Source organism: Piliocolobus tephrosceles, chromosome 4, assembly GCF_002776525.5.
Source record: "Piliocolobus tephrosceles isolate RC106 chromosome 4, ASM277652v3, whole genome shotgun sequence".
Taxonomy (NCBI): Eukaryota; Metazoa; Chordata; class Mammalia; order Primates; family Cercopithecidae; genus Piliocolobus; species Piliocolobus tephrosceles.
Genome location: NC_045437.1, coordinates 110,519,759 through 110,532,961, shown reverse-complemented (window position 1 = coordinate 110,532,961; position 13,203 = coordinate 110,519,759). Strand labels below are relative to the sequence as shown.

The window sequence follows — 13,203 nt, the reverse complement described above, 5'->3', positions numbered from 1 at the left end:
CACTTTGGGAGGCCGAGGTGGGTGCATCACGAGGTCAGGAGATCGAGACCATCCTGCCTAACACAATGAAACCTTGTCTCTACTAAAAATACAAAAAATTAGCCAGGCGTGGTGGTGGGCGCCTGTAGTCCCAGCTACTTGGGAAGCTGAGGCAGGAGAATGGCATCAACCGGGGAGGCGGAGCTTGCAGTGAGCCGAGATCTCGCCACTGCACTCCACTGCACTCCAGGGCAACAGAGCGAGACTCCGTCTCTAAATAAATAAATACATAAATAAATAAATAAATGAATAAATAAAACTACAGTAATCAAGATGAATGGTATTGGCATAAAGATAGGCATCTAGACCAGTGGAACAGAATTGAGAGTGCAGAAACAAACCTTACATTTCTGGCCAGTTGATTTTATTCTCTTGATAGTTTAATATACTTTTTACTGAAGTAAAACATGCCATGAATGCACCCATGCAGCCACCACCCAGATCAACAAATAGAACATTCCCAGCGCTGCAGAACTACCCCCGGTGTTCCCTCGGTCAGTATCCTGCTCTTCTTAAAGGCAGCCACGCTTTTGACTTCTCACACCTACATTCATTTTTGAGCTTCACATAAATAGAATAACCCCTATGTAGTTTTTGGTGTCTTGATTCATTCTGCTAATGTTATATTTTTATATTTGTTCATGTTGTTGCATGCAGCAGTGTGGTTTTTTTTTTCTGCACATTATTTTTAAAGTTGAGATATAATTCATGTATCGTAAAATTCACCTTTAAAAGTGTACAATTTGGCCAGGTACAGTGACTCACGCCTGTAATCCCAGCACTTTGGGAGGCCAAGAAGGGCAGGTTGCTTGAGCTCAGAAGTTTGAGGCCAGCAATATGGCACAACCCCATCTCTACAAAAAATAGAAAAAGTAGCAGGACGTAGTGGTACGTGACTGTAGTCCCAGCTACTCGGGAGGCTGACGGGGAGATTACTTGAGCCCAGGAGGTCGAGGTTGCAGTGAACCAAGATGGTGCCATGGCACTCCAGCCTGGACAATAGGGCCAGACCTTGTCTCAAAAAATAAATGAATAAAGTAAAATAAAATAAAAGCATGTTCAATAATGTGCAGTCATTACCAGCAGCTAATTCCAGAACATTCTAATCACCCCCAAAAGAAGCCCCAAGTCCATTAGCCATCATTCCTCACTTTCCCTCTCCCCAGCCCCTGGACATTTCATATCAATGGAATCATATAATACAGGGCTTTTCATATATGGCTTCTTTCACTTAGCATACTATTTTTGAGGTTCATTTATATTGTACCACGTACTAATATTTCATTCTTTTTTATGGCTTAGTAATATTGCATTGTTGACCAGGCGTGGTGTCTCACACTTTTAATCCCAGCACTTAGGGATGCCAAGGTAGGAGGATCCCTTGAGCCCAGGAGTTCAAGACCAGCCTGTGCAACATAGGGAGACCCCTGTCTCTATCAAAAAATTTTATAATATTAGCCATGTGTGGCAGCTCACACCTGTAGTATGAGCTACTTGGGAGGGTGAGGCAGGAGGACTGCTTGAGTCCAGGAGATCAAGGCTGCAGTGAACTGTGATCACACCACTGCACTCCAGCCTGGGAAACAGGGTGAAGCCCTGTCTCAAAAAAAAAAAAGTTTAGCTTTGTGTGAATATACTGCATTTTATTTATCCCTTCATTAATTCATGGACATTTAAGTTGTTTCTTTTTTTTTTTTTTTGAGACAAGTTCTCACTCCGTGCCCCAGGCTGCAGTGACACAAACTTGGCTCACCGCAACCTCCACCTGCTGGGTTCAAGCTAGCTTCCCAACTTAGCCTCCCCAGTAGCTGAGACCACAGGGGGACGCCGCCATGCCTGGCTAATTTTTTTTTTTGAGACGGAGTCTTGCTCTGTTGCCCAGGCTGGAGTGCAGTGGCTGATCTTGGCTCACTGCAACCTCTGCCTACCAGGTTCACGCCATTCTCCGGCCTCAGCCTCCCAAGTAGCTGGGACTACAGGTGCTGCCACCATGCCTGGCTAATTTTTTTGTTTCTCCGTGTTAGCCAGGATGGTCTCGATCTCCTGACCTCGTGATCCGCCTGCCTTGGCCTCCCAAAGTGCTGGGATTATAAGCAGGAGCCACCGTGCCCGGCCATAATTTTTGTATTTTTTTATAGAGATGGGGTTTTGTCATGTTGCCTAACCTGGTCGCAAACTCCTGACTTCAAGCAATCCATCTGCCTTGGCTGCCCAAAGTGCTGGAATTACAGGCCTGAGCCATACTGCCAGCCTTTGTTTCCACTTATTGGTTATCATGAAGAATTATACTATAAACATTTTTGTGGAATTTTTCTTTTTCTTTCTTTCTTTTTTTCCTTTTTTTTGAGACAGAATCTCGCTCTGTCGCCCAGGCTGGATCGAGTGGTGGTGCAATCTCGGCTCACTGCAACGTCTGACTCCGTGGTTCAAGCGATTCTCCTGCCTCAGTCTCCCGAGTAGCTGGGACTACAGGCACCCACCACCATGTCCAGTTAAGTTTCGTATTTTTAGTAGAGACGGGTTTCACGATGTTGGCCAGGATGGTCTTGATTTCCTGACCACGTGATCCACCCACTTCAGCCTCCCAAAGTGCTGGGATTACAGGCGTGAGCCACCGCTCCCGGCCAATCTGAAGTACTTTTAAGTGTAGCCTGGTCGCTAATTCTCAGCCTGACACCCAGCTATGTGGCCTCCTCTTGACACTGCGCAGGGCGCTTTGGTTGGGCAACACATTGTGGAGGTTAAAATTCAGTGTGTCTCCATCCATATGGTCATTCCAAATGAGGATTTGGATTCCATGTCACAATCCCAGTGCTCAGTGAGCATGCTGTCCAAGTCACTTGGGAGCCTCTCCTGGTGGAGGAGGCCCATTCTGCCATAGCCACTGCAGCTGCTCACGGAGGAGTAGCCCCCAGGGCACTCGTCTGCATGGGGTGGCGCAGAGGCACTTGTAAGGGTGTCTCCTTTGGGGTCAGGTGGTTCATACCTGAGGTGTGGGGCTTGATGTTTCCCATGTGAGGCAGGGCACGGCCATCAACTGCAGATGTCTGCTGAGCGTGTCCAGGGTGGGTATGGGAGCTGGGAGGCATCATTTTGTTGTGAGATGCCTGGCTGCCATAGGTCGACATGACTGAATGAAGGTCCATCATGATCTGGCCCAGAACCTGGCTGTTGGGTTGGGCTACCCTAGGATCCGCTGGTGTCATAATTGTGGGGGAAATAAAGATAGATCAGACTGTCACTGTGTCTATGTAGAAAACGGAAGACATAAGAAACTCCATTTTGTTCTGTACTAAGAAAAATTATTCTGCCTTGAGATGCTGTTAATCTGTAACCCTAGCCCCAACCCTGTGCCCGCAGAGATATGTGCTGTGTTGACTCAAGGTTTAGGGGATGTAGGGCTGTGCAGGATGTGCTTTGTTAAAAATGTGTTTGCAGGCAGTATGCTTGGTAAAAGTCATCACCATTCTCCAGTCTCCAGTACCCAGGGACACAATGCACTGCGGAAGGCCACAGGGACCTCTGCCCGAGAAAGTCTGGGTATTGTCCGAGGTTTCTCCCCACTGAGACAGCCTGAGATACGGCCTCGTGGGAAGGGAAGGACCTGACCGTCCCCCAGCCTGACACCCGTAAAGGGTCTGTGCTGAGGAGGATTAGTGAAAGAGGAAGGCCACTTTGCAGCTAAGAGAAAGGCATCTGTCTCCTGCTCGTCCCTGGAAATGGAATGTCCCAGTGTAAAACCTGATTGTACATTCTATTTACTTGGATAGGAGAAAATCGCCTTATGGCTGGAGGTGAGACATGCTGGCGGCAATACTGCTCTTTACTGCACTGAGATGTTTGTGTAAAGTCAGACATAAATCTGGTCTACGTGCACATGGAGGCACAGCACCTTTCCTTAAACTTATTCATAACACAGAGGCCTTTGCCCGCATGTTTTCCTGCTGACCCTCTCCCCACCACTACCCTATAGTCCTGCCACATCCCCCTCGCTGAGATAGTAGAGATAGTGATCAATAAATACTGAGGGTACTCAGAGACCAGTGCCAGCGCCACTGGTCCTCTGTATGTTGAGCGCCGGTCCCCTGGGCCCACTTTTCTTTCTCTATACTTTGTCTCTGTGTCTTATTTCTTTTCTCAGTCTCTCATCCCACCTGATGAGAAACACCCACACCTGGGCCCACTTTTCTTTCTCTATACTTTGTCTCTGTCTTATTTCTTTTGTCAGTCTCTTGTCCTACCTGACAGAAATATCCACAGGTGTGGAGGGGCTGGCCCCCTTCAATAATGTCATTATGGGGAGGAGAGTCAGAAGTTAGCAACTCCTCCAGGAGTCCCGCTGCACAGTTACACGGACTCTCAGCTCCACAACTTGATTTGTGGTCCTGGAGCGTTTGCATAGGCATCTGGGGCAAAGGGCTTGTGTTGGACTAGCACTACGTCTATTTTTTTGTAGTTTGGCTGGGTGAATTCACACTGGTGTTTGGTGGCACAAATGAGTAGCATGGCGTCTGCTGCATCATGGTGCCAGGTGCGAACTGGGTCGACACAGTTAATGATGTCAGTACTCAGAGAAGGTTGAGATTATCCAAACCTTTTCCATGTTTTGGGATTGCTTTTCTCAGACATACTGGGTGGAATAGGGGCCATCTTTGCCGAAGATGTCGGGTACCCCACAGAATGCACATCCCCATCTCTAAGATCTTCCCCTTTGGTTATAATGGGTGAAAGTCTCCCAGTAATAGTACTCGCATTTGAGCTAGTTCGAGGGCGAAATGTACTCCAGCTATCAAAGTCATCATTGCCGTGAGAGCCAGGGCTTGCAGGCCTTTGGGAAAATTGGGGTCCAGGGCTGTCCTCGGCACGGGCCCCCACCCCGCCCCGCTAGACTGCAGGGGTGCTTTTTTCCGTGGCATCTCGGCTTTGCGTCCGAGCGCATTTGCTGTTGCTGTCCATGGATGCAGCTCTTGTCCTAAGATATCTCCCACCCTTGCCGCCTTCTGGATTGAGCATCCACCGAGCACTTTTGTCAGTTCCTTCATTCTGCGCGCGAGTCAACTTGCTGTGTAGGAAAAAAAGATGAGGAAGTGAATTCCTCCAGCCCACCGAGCTGTTGCTGTCGCCCTCATCCTTGAAGCAGGGCACACTCTTGACCATCCACTCGCAGATCTGCCACAGCGCGAGCCGCTTCTCCGCCGAGCTCTGGACTGCCTGGTGCGGAGGTCGGCGTGGGACAGGTTGCGCCACGCGTTGCGATGGGACGAGCTGCTCCTGCGCTGCTGCCCCGCGAGCGGCCCGGCGGTGGCGGGGTCCCGTGTGGGTGCTGCGGCAGCGAGGAGTGCAGGCCGCCCGCCTCGGGGCCTGGAGGTCCCCGCACAGCCCCCGGGGGCGGCGTCCCGGCGTCAGTGGAAGTCCTCGCTGTCCTCCAGAGGGCTCAGGTTGTTCATGAAGTCGGCGCTGACGGCGCGTGGCTGGGGGTGGCCGCGTGGGACCCGCGGAACTCCCGCCGGGGCAGCGCTGGAAAACCGGGTCGACCTCCGTCCCCCCGGGCGCTTCGGCCCTGGGGACCTCTCCTTTCCCCTCTCCTCCCCTCCCGTCTCCTCCCCTGTCCTCCGCCAGCCGCGGGCGAGCCAAGAAGGGGGAGAGCAAAGCACCGGGCGGAGGGGAGGGGGCGCGAGGAGGAGGTGGAGATTCCGGGTACCAGGTCGGTTCCGCCCGAGACTGAAAGAAACTGGGAGCCAGGCGGGGGCGGCGGAAGCGCAAGTCCAGAACTGAGCCCGGCGAGGCCGTGCGCTGCAAGGCTGCTCCCGGTCCGCTGCGCGGACTGGACGGCGGGCCGGAGCCCCGGGCAGGGGCGGATCCAGGCAGAGCGGGCGCCGCACTCCCGCAAACAGGGCCGTGGACCCCGCGGGCCGTGGCTCTCCCCGGAGGCGCGCCCTCTGAGCTGCTGCCTGTGGACTGCCGCACGGAGGCTGCAGAACTACGCGGCCGCCCGACTGACGGGGTCTGCCCTGGTTTATTTTTCTCTTTAAAGTAAGAGTGCAGAAGGCTTCCCCTTCTCTCATGCCACCTCCCCAAAGAGGGCCAATGTGGGTGACTTTTCTGAGTGGTCCCCAAAGCAGATCCCGAGGCCCGCGCGTCGCGAATCTTCTCTGCCAGGGCGCTGGTGGAGTAGTTTCTCAGCTGGTGCCTCTGGCTCAGCGAATCCTGCCGGATGGCGGTGGTTCTGGAATGCCCTGTGGATTCGCCCTAAGGCCTTGTAGGCCCGGGGACTCTGGGGATGTTGTATAAAGCAGGAAAATATGTAAATAGATCCCGGGGGGAAGGTAGCGTGGCCGAGTGGTCTAAGGCGCTGGATTAAGGCTCCAGTCTCTTCGGAGGTGTGGGTTTGAATTCTACCGCTGCCAGCTTGGTGTGGTTTGTTCATTTTTGTCACCCCATAGGTTACAAAAGGAGGATTCGTTGAAACTCTCCTTGGGCCCCACGCTTGCTCGAGATCTGGATTCCATTTGGCAGCGCGCAGCCGTCCAGTGTGCGGGCTAGTTCCTTGGCGCTGGTGTTCACAGCAAGTGAGGTGGGTTCAGTTCTTCCCAGGTTCCAATGGTTGAGGTGGAAAGGCAACGGTATAAATACCCTGGATAGCCTTTTCTCCTTAACCAGGTGGAGATAGTGGTGAAATGTTGTAGGCTAGTCCTAAATGTAATACGTTTGAAGTAATGAGGTAAAAAGTAGAAAGAAGTGTTTCCGCCCGGTTTCGAACCGGGGACCTTTCGCGTGTGAGGCGAACGTGATAACCACTACACTACGGAAACCTGTTTGGCTTTCCTGTGCCATCGTAATGAGCCACCACACAGGGCGGTTTTTAATTTTCTCATCCTAATTTAGAGCTTCCTCCATGCCTCCCTTTGAGCTTTGTTAATGAGCATAAGCACACACACAAAGATATTTCAGCACCTGGAAGGCTGAGGCGGCAGGATAGCCGGAGCCCAGGAGGTGGAGACTGCACTGAGCTGTGACTGCAGCACCACACTCCAGCCTGGGCTACAGAGCAAGACCTTATCTCGAAAGAGAGAAAAGAAAGAAACGAGAAAAGGAAGTTTTCATGTGCAATGTGGTGGCATAAGTGGGCACGGGAGTCCTGAGAGAGGATGTCGCGGCGACTGTGGGTATGGGGGTTGAACAGCAGGGGCGCTCTGGCACCCACCATTTTCAAAGAGAAGAGACATTCAGAAGAAGCTGCTTGGGGAATATGAGGCCACGCGTTGGTGAGTAGAGCTGAAGCTTGTGGGTCCAGAGAAATTGGAGTGGAATGAAAGAGGAAGTAGCCTAAAACACCATTTTTATTGTTCTATTGTTTGGTAGAACTCTAGATTTTCCTAGCAGCCACTGCTGTTGGACATTTAGATTACTTTCCTCCCACCAACAATATGCAAGCGTTATGAAGGCTACCCCCTTGGCAACATTTGGCACTTTTCATTGATTTTTTGTTTTTTAACTTCTAGCCATTTGTGGGTATGTAGTATTCCTTATGGTTTAAGTTTGCATTTAGCTGATAAGAAAAGATGGGCACCTTTTCATGGGTTTATGGCCCATGTGTTTATCTTACTGTGTGAAGTATCTCTTTAAATATCTTGTCCATTAAAAACAAACAAAGAAAAAAACACACAAACAAACAGAAAACCCCAAGAAACAAAAAACGAAGAACTGGCATGGCATGGTGGCTCACACCTGTAATCCCAGAACTCTGGGAGGGCGAGGTGTGTGAATTGTTTGAGCTCATGAGTTGAGACCAGTCTGGGCAACATTGGGACATCATCTCTACAGAACATCCAGAAATTAGCTGGGAGTGATGGTGTTCCCTTGTAGTTTCTGTAGGTAATTGGGAGGCTGAGGTGAGAGTATTGCTTGAGCCTGAGAGATGGAGGCTGCAGTGAGCAGAGATCTCACTGCTGCACTCCAGCCTGGGTAACAGAGCAAGATCCTGTTCCAAGAAAAAAAAAAAAAAAAAGACTCTCGTATGTTTTTTTTAATCTGGAAACTTCTAAATTTCAGCTTGTATGTTTAAGTGTAAATTCTATTTCATATAATTTTTTTTGTTATGGTGTGAGGTTGGGATTAAGGTTAATTTCTTTCCCCTATGGATATCCAGTTGTTCCTGAACCCATTGTTGCAAAGACACTATTTCCACATTGAATTGCTTTGGTGCCTTTGGTGAAAATCAAATAACTGAGTATATGTGGGCCCAAATTCTTTTTGTTCATTTTTTGCTTTTCAATTAAAAATTTCAAATAGGCCAGGCATGGTGGCTCAACCCTGTAATCCTAGCGTTTTGGTAGGCTGAGGTAGGAGGATTGATTGAGGCCAGGAGTTGGAAACCAGTCTGTGCAACATAGCAAGACCACGTGTCTACAAAAAAAAAAAAAAGTTAGCTGGGCATAGTAGTGCGTGCTTGTAGTCCCACCTAGCTGGGAGGCTGAGGCAGGAGGATTGCTTGGGCCCAGGAGTCCAAGGCAGCAGTGAGCTGTAATCACAGCAGGGCACTGCTACCTGGATGACAGAGTGAATCCCTGTCTCCAAATAAATAAATAAGTAAATTAATAAATGTTTGCATTAGATGAATATGCCATGTTTTGTTTATCCATTTATCAATGAATGAACATTTATGTTGTTTCTATTTTTTTTTTTTTTTGAGACAGATTCTCACTCTTGTCACCCAGGCTGGAGTACAGAGGAGCCATCATAGCTCACTACAATCTCCACCTCCTTGGTTCAAGTGATCCTTCCACCTCAGCCTCACAAGTAGCTGGGACCATAGGTGTACACTACCACACCTGGCTAATTTTTGTATTTTTTGTAGAGACATGGTCCCTATGTTGCCCAGGCTGGTCTGGAACTCTTGGCCTCAAGCAGTCCACCCACCTTGGCCTCCCAAAGTGTTAGGATTACAGGCATGGGACACTTTGCCTAGCCTTTGTTTCCACTTTTTTACTATAATGAAAAATGATACCATATATATTTTGTGTACTTTTTTTACATGAACAAAAAGGTATATATAAAACTCTCTTTTATATATACCTAGGAGTGGAATTGATGGATTGTATGGTAACCCTATGTTTAAATTTTTGGCATAGCAAAGTGAAACTTGAAACTAGCAATTCCACTAATACCGTTTATTTATATGATATTTCCAGAAAAGGCAGATGAAAACAGAGGAAAAGCAGATCACTTCTTGTGTACTGCTGAGGCTGAGAGCCAGGATTGGCTGCAGTTGGGCATGTTGGAAATCTTTGTGGTAACGGAACTGTCCTAAAAGTGGATTGTGGTGATGGTTGCAGAATCCTATGCAGTGATTAAAAATCATTGAGCTGTAGCCTTACAATGAGTGGATTTTATTGTATTGAATTGTACCCCAATAAAGTTGTTATAGAATGTTAAACCATAGAAACAAACCCCCAAACACAGCAACGAGGCAGTTAGTGTTTCCCTGGGATCAGCTCAGGTGACAGTTGCATTGTGCAAAATGATTCCTGTGACCCAGAGCATGATTAATGTTTACATAATGCTTTACTGCAGCCTTGGAGGGCAGGTAACTTGCACCTTGAAACCTGAAGGTCTTGCTAGTGTCGCTTGTAATCAAGGTAAAGTCGTTGTGTAAATAATCAAGATGTGAGTAAATTTATGGAGATGCCAAGTAAATGAAGGAGGTGACCCACCACCGCGAGACTGAATCTGAGAGGAGCGTGATGGAAGTCATCCAATCCAAAACCGCGGGAATAGAGACCTTGCCAATGGATGGGTTTGAAAAACGAAAAATGCACGTTACAGAGAGGAAACGAGCATCCGTTATAGGATCCAGTTTATGGTCAACAGGGGGACGTCCACCCAATAGTGTGTGTCTGCAGGAGGGGCCAGTGTGTGCTGCTGTGTTTTGTGTGTGATGTGGAATGTACTGGTCCTTGAGGACATGGGGGCACTGGCTTTTCTTTTCCACAGCTGTCTTTTTAAATCTAGAAGAGAAAAGCTCAGGGCTGCAGGAGGGTCGTGGAATTGAATGTGCTGGCCTTCTGCAGGGCCCGCCTGTGTGTGTGTGTTTGGGGGTGGGGGGATCAGCTCCTGCGCTGGCTGTTAGGGTGCGAGTTAAACAAACCCTGGAGGTCCTCGTTCCTCGTCTGTAGAATGGGGTGAGAGCAGCGCCTTTCTTACAGGTGGATGACGAGGGTTACAGCAATTAACACACGCACTAGCACTAGGTAAGACTGAAGAAAAACTCACTGGATCTACAGCTGTGCCAAGGCAGCTCAGTTCCAGGCCCAGGGGACACAGCACGAAGGAAACAAAACAGGTGGATCCTGCTCCCCAGAGGGGAAGGGTGGAGGTGAGGAAGAAGGGAAGACCGAGGCCGCACAGGCGGACAACGGTGGAGGGCACTGCGCGATGGAGAGGGGCCTCTGCCCAGGGAGATGTGGAAGAGGCGGCGCGAGGGCGCACGGAGCTGTAGGGGAAAGGCGGGTGCTGGGGCTGCAGGGGCTGAGCAGGAGGCTGGGCGAGGACCGTGCGTACCCCCAGCAGCTGCAAGAAGGAGACAAACCTGGATAGTGGGCCGGTTTGCTGTAGCCTCAGCTTCTGGTTTGTGTTCAGGAAAAGCCCGCGCTCAGTCTCATCTCAGCGACTCCCAGGAGCCAGCGCAGATCGCGCTGCACCCGTTTGTCGTCCTCCGCTCCCGCCTTCGGGGCAGCGGCATCTCCGCGACTTCCCCGTGTCCGCGCTTTCTTCCAGGGCTTGGCAACGGGAAAGTGGCTAATAGCGGTTCAAGGAATCGCCTCTGGGTTGCAGCGGAGCGGGGACATCCCTTGGGAACGGCAGAGCGTCCTCTGGTCGCGCCCAGGAACTACCCGAACCTGCGAGTCCCATCGCGGGAGTCCCCCAGGCCGACGCCGGCCCAGCTCGCTCGCAGCTCGCCCTGGGAGAGAACCTGGAGCCTCTGCGGCTGACCCGTAGCCAGGGGTCCCCTGCACCTTCTCGATACGGCTGCAGGGAGACCTGCCCGGCGCGCCTGGGAGTAGGGCAGCGCCGCAGTCCCTGTCGCTGAGCGGGATCTGCCCCTGTCTGCTGGACCTCTCCAGGGCCACGGGTAGAGGTGGTACTGTCTCCGCGGCAGCCCTCACCCAGTTCCAGGCGCCGCCTCCCTGGATGGGCCAGCTGTTGGAGAGGGCCATCTCCTCTCAGAGTTGGTCTGAGCACGGAAGAGAGCCTGGGTGTTCACTGTTTTCCCAAACCCACCTGTAGGTTACACTGTGTGTTGGATGGGGTGAGGCTGGAGCTCAGAGAGGGACAGCGGTGCTGAAGAGCTGCGGTGGTGGCATCCTCCCTCTGCAGGCTTTCTGGAGAAGGCGCCTCTGAGCAGATAGGTCTTCAGACCCAGCTCCCTGTGAGCTGTAAGCCTGTGTGGGCAGCAACCAGTCAGGCAGCCCTTCACCTGTGACTGGGAGGTGGCGCTGGGCTTGGGTTTCCTGGAGGTTTCACCCTGGGCATGGGCCTGGGAGTGCCAGGGCTGTCTGTGAAAACCTCTAGAGGAGTTTCCTAGGGCTGCCAGAACCAAATAGCACAGCCTGGGGCTTCAACAATGCGTATTAATTTTCTCCCAGGTCTGAGGCTGCAAGTCCGAGGTCAAGCCACTGGCAGGCTTATTTCTTCTGAGGTTTCTCTTTTTGATTTGCAGGTAGACGCTGCTGGCTGTTTCCACAAACGGTTTATTTGTTTTTTGAGACAGAGTCTCGTGCTGTTGCCCAGGCTGGAGTGCAGTGATACAATCTCACCTCACTGCAAACTTTGTCTCCAGGGTTGAAGAATTCTCCTGCCTCTGCCTCCCAAGAAGCTGGGATTACAGGTGTGTGTCACCAGGCCCGGCTAATTTTTGTATTTGTAGCAGAGACAGGGTTTCCCCACATTGGCCAGGCTGGTGTTGAACTCCTGGGCTCAAGCAATCCTCCCACCTGGGCCTCCCAAAGTGTGGAATTACAGGCATGAGCCACAGTGCCTGGTCCCACACATAGTTTTTGTGCACATGCACCCCTGGTGTCTTTTTGTGTTCAAATTTCCTCTTCTTATAAAGGACACCAAATTAGTTTGGGGCCTACCCTAGTGACTTCAGTTTAGTGTAATCGCCTCTTTAAAGGCCGTATGTCCAAATACAGTCCTATTTTGAGGTCCTAGGGTTCAGATCTCTAAGATATGAATTATTTTGGAGGGAGGGGTGGGACACAATTGAGCCCCAGCAAGATCTTTCAGGCCTCCAGTCTGCAGCTGAGCAGTAAGGCACAGTCCAAACTGCAAAGGGAGACTCTGGGGAGTTTCAAAAGTGGCATCTTCCTGGCTGGGCAGTGGCTCACACCTGTAATCCCAGAACTTTCGGAGGCCGAGGCGGGCCGATCACAAGGTCAAGAGATTGAGACCTCATCTCTACTGAAAATACAGAAAAATTAGCCGGGCGCCGTGGGGTGCGCCTGTAGTCACAGCGACCCGGGAGGCTGAGGCAGGAGAATGGTGTGAACCCAGGAGGCGGAGCTTGCAGTGAGCCGAGATTGTACCACTGCACTCCAGCCTGGGCAACAGAGCGAGACTCTGTCTCAAAAAAAAAAAAAAAAAAAAAAAAAAAAGTGGGAGCCTCCTGTGCCGCCTTAGGCTGGAGGTGGAAGGAAGTGATCTTCTGGGTCCTCTTTTGCTGGTTGTTCCAATGCGTCCAGGAGGAGAAACCGTGTTGGTGCTGCCTTTGCCCATTTGGAAAGCCATCTGGATTCATTTCCAGTGTTGTGTGTTTCTGGAAGCGATGTATACCCAGGCCGAGGGCAAGTTTAGGGATCTGCTCTGTGACCACAGGCCAGCTACTCCCATCTCTCAGCCTGTTTTCACATCAACAAGATGAGGGTGAATGAGATGATCTCAAGGGTCCCTGCTGGCTCTAAACTCTCAGCTTTCCTGTCCCTGAGATTCATCCTGTTTCTAAGATCTCTGCTGAATATCCCGCCCTTCAGCAGAGTGAGTGAAGGCCAAGATAAAGAGCTAGTTTTCTGGGCTGTTCTTCAGTACAGGTGGAGAAGGTGGCCCATGTGACTGAGATGGGGCACCCACCCCCAAACGCCCCCCCACCGGCATCCCCGCCTCCCC

General features: G+C 50.9%; 1 non-coding gene and 1 pseudogene across 1 annotated transcript; both read right to left on the bottom strand.

The window, feature by feature from the left end:
- Nucleotides 1-2,704: 2,704 nt before the first annotated feature.
- LOC111535492 lies at nucleotides 2,705-10,780 on the bottom strand (annotated as a pseudogene).
- On the bottom strand, nucleotides 6,779-6,851 carry TRNAV-CAC. The gene has a single exon. It is a non-coding gene; the product is annotated as a tRNA-Val (tRNA).
- Nucleotides 10,781-13,203: the final 2,423 nt, after the last annotated feature.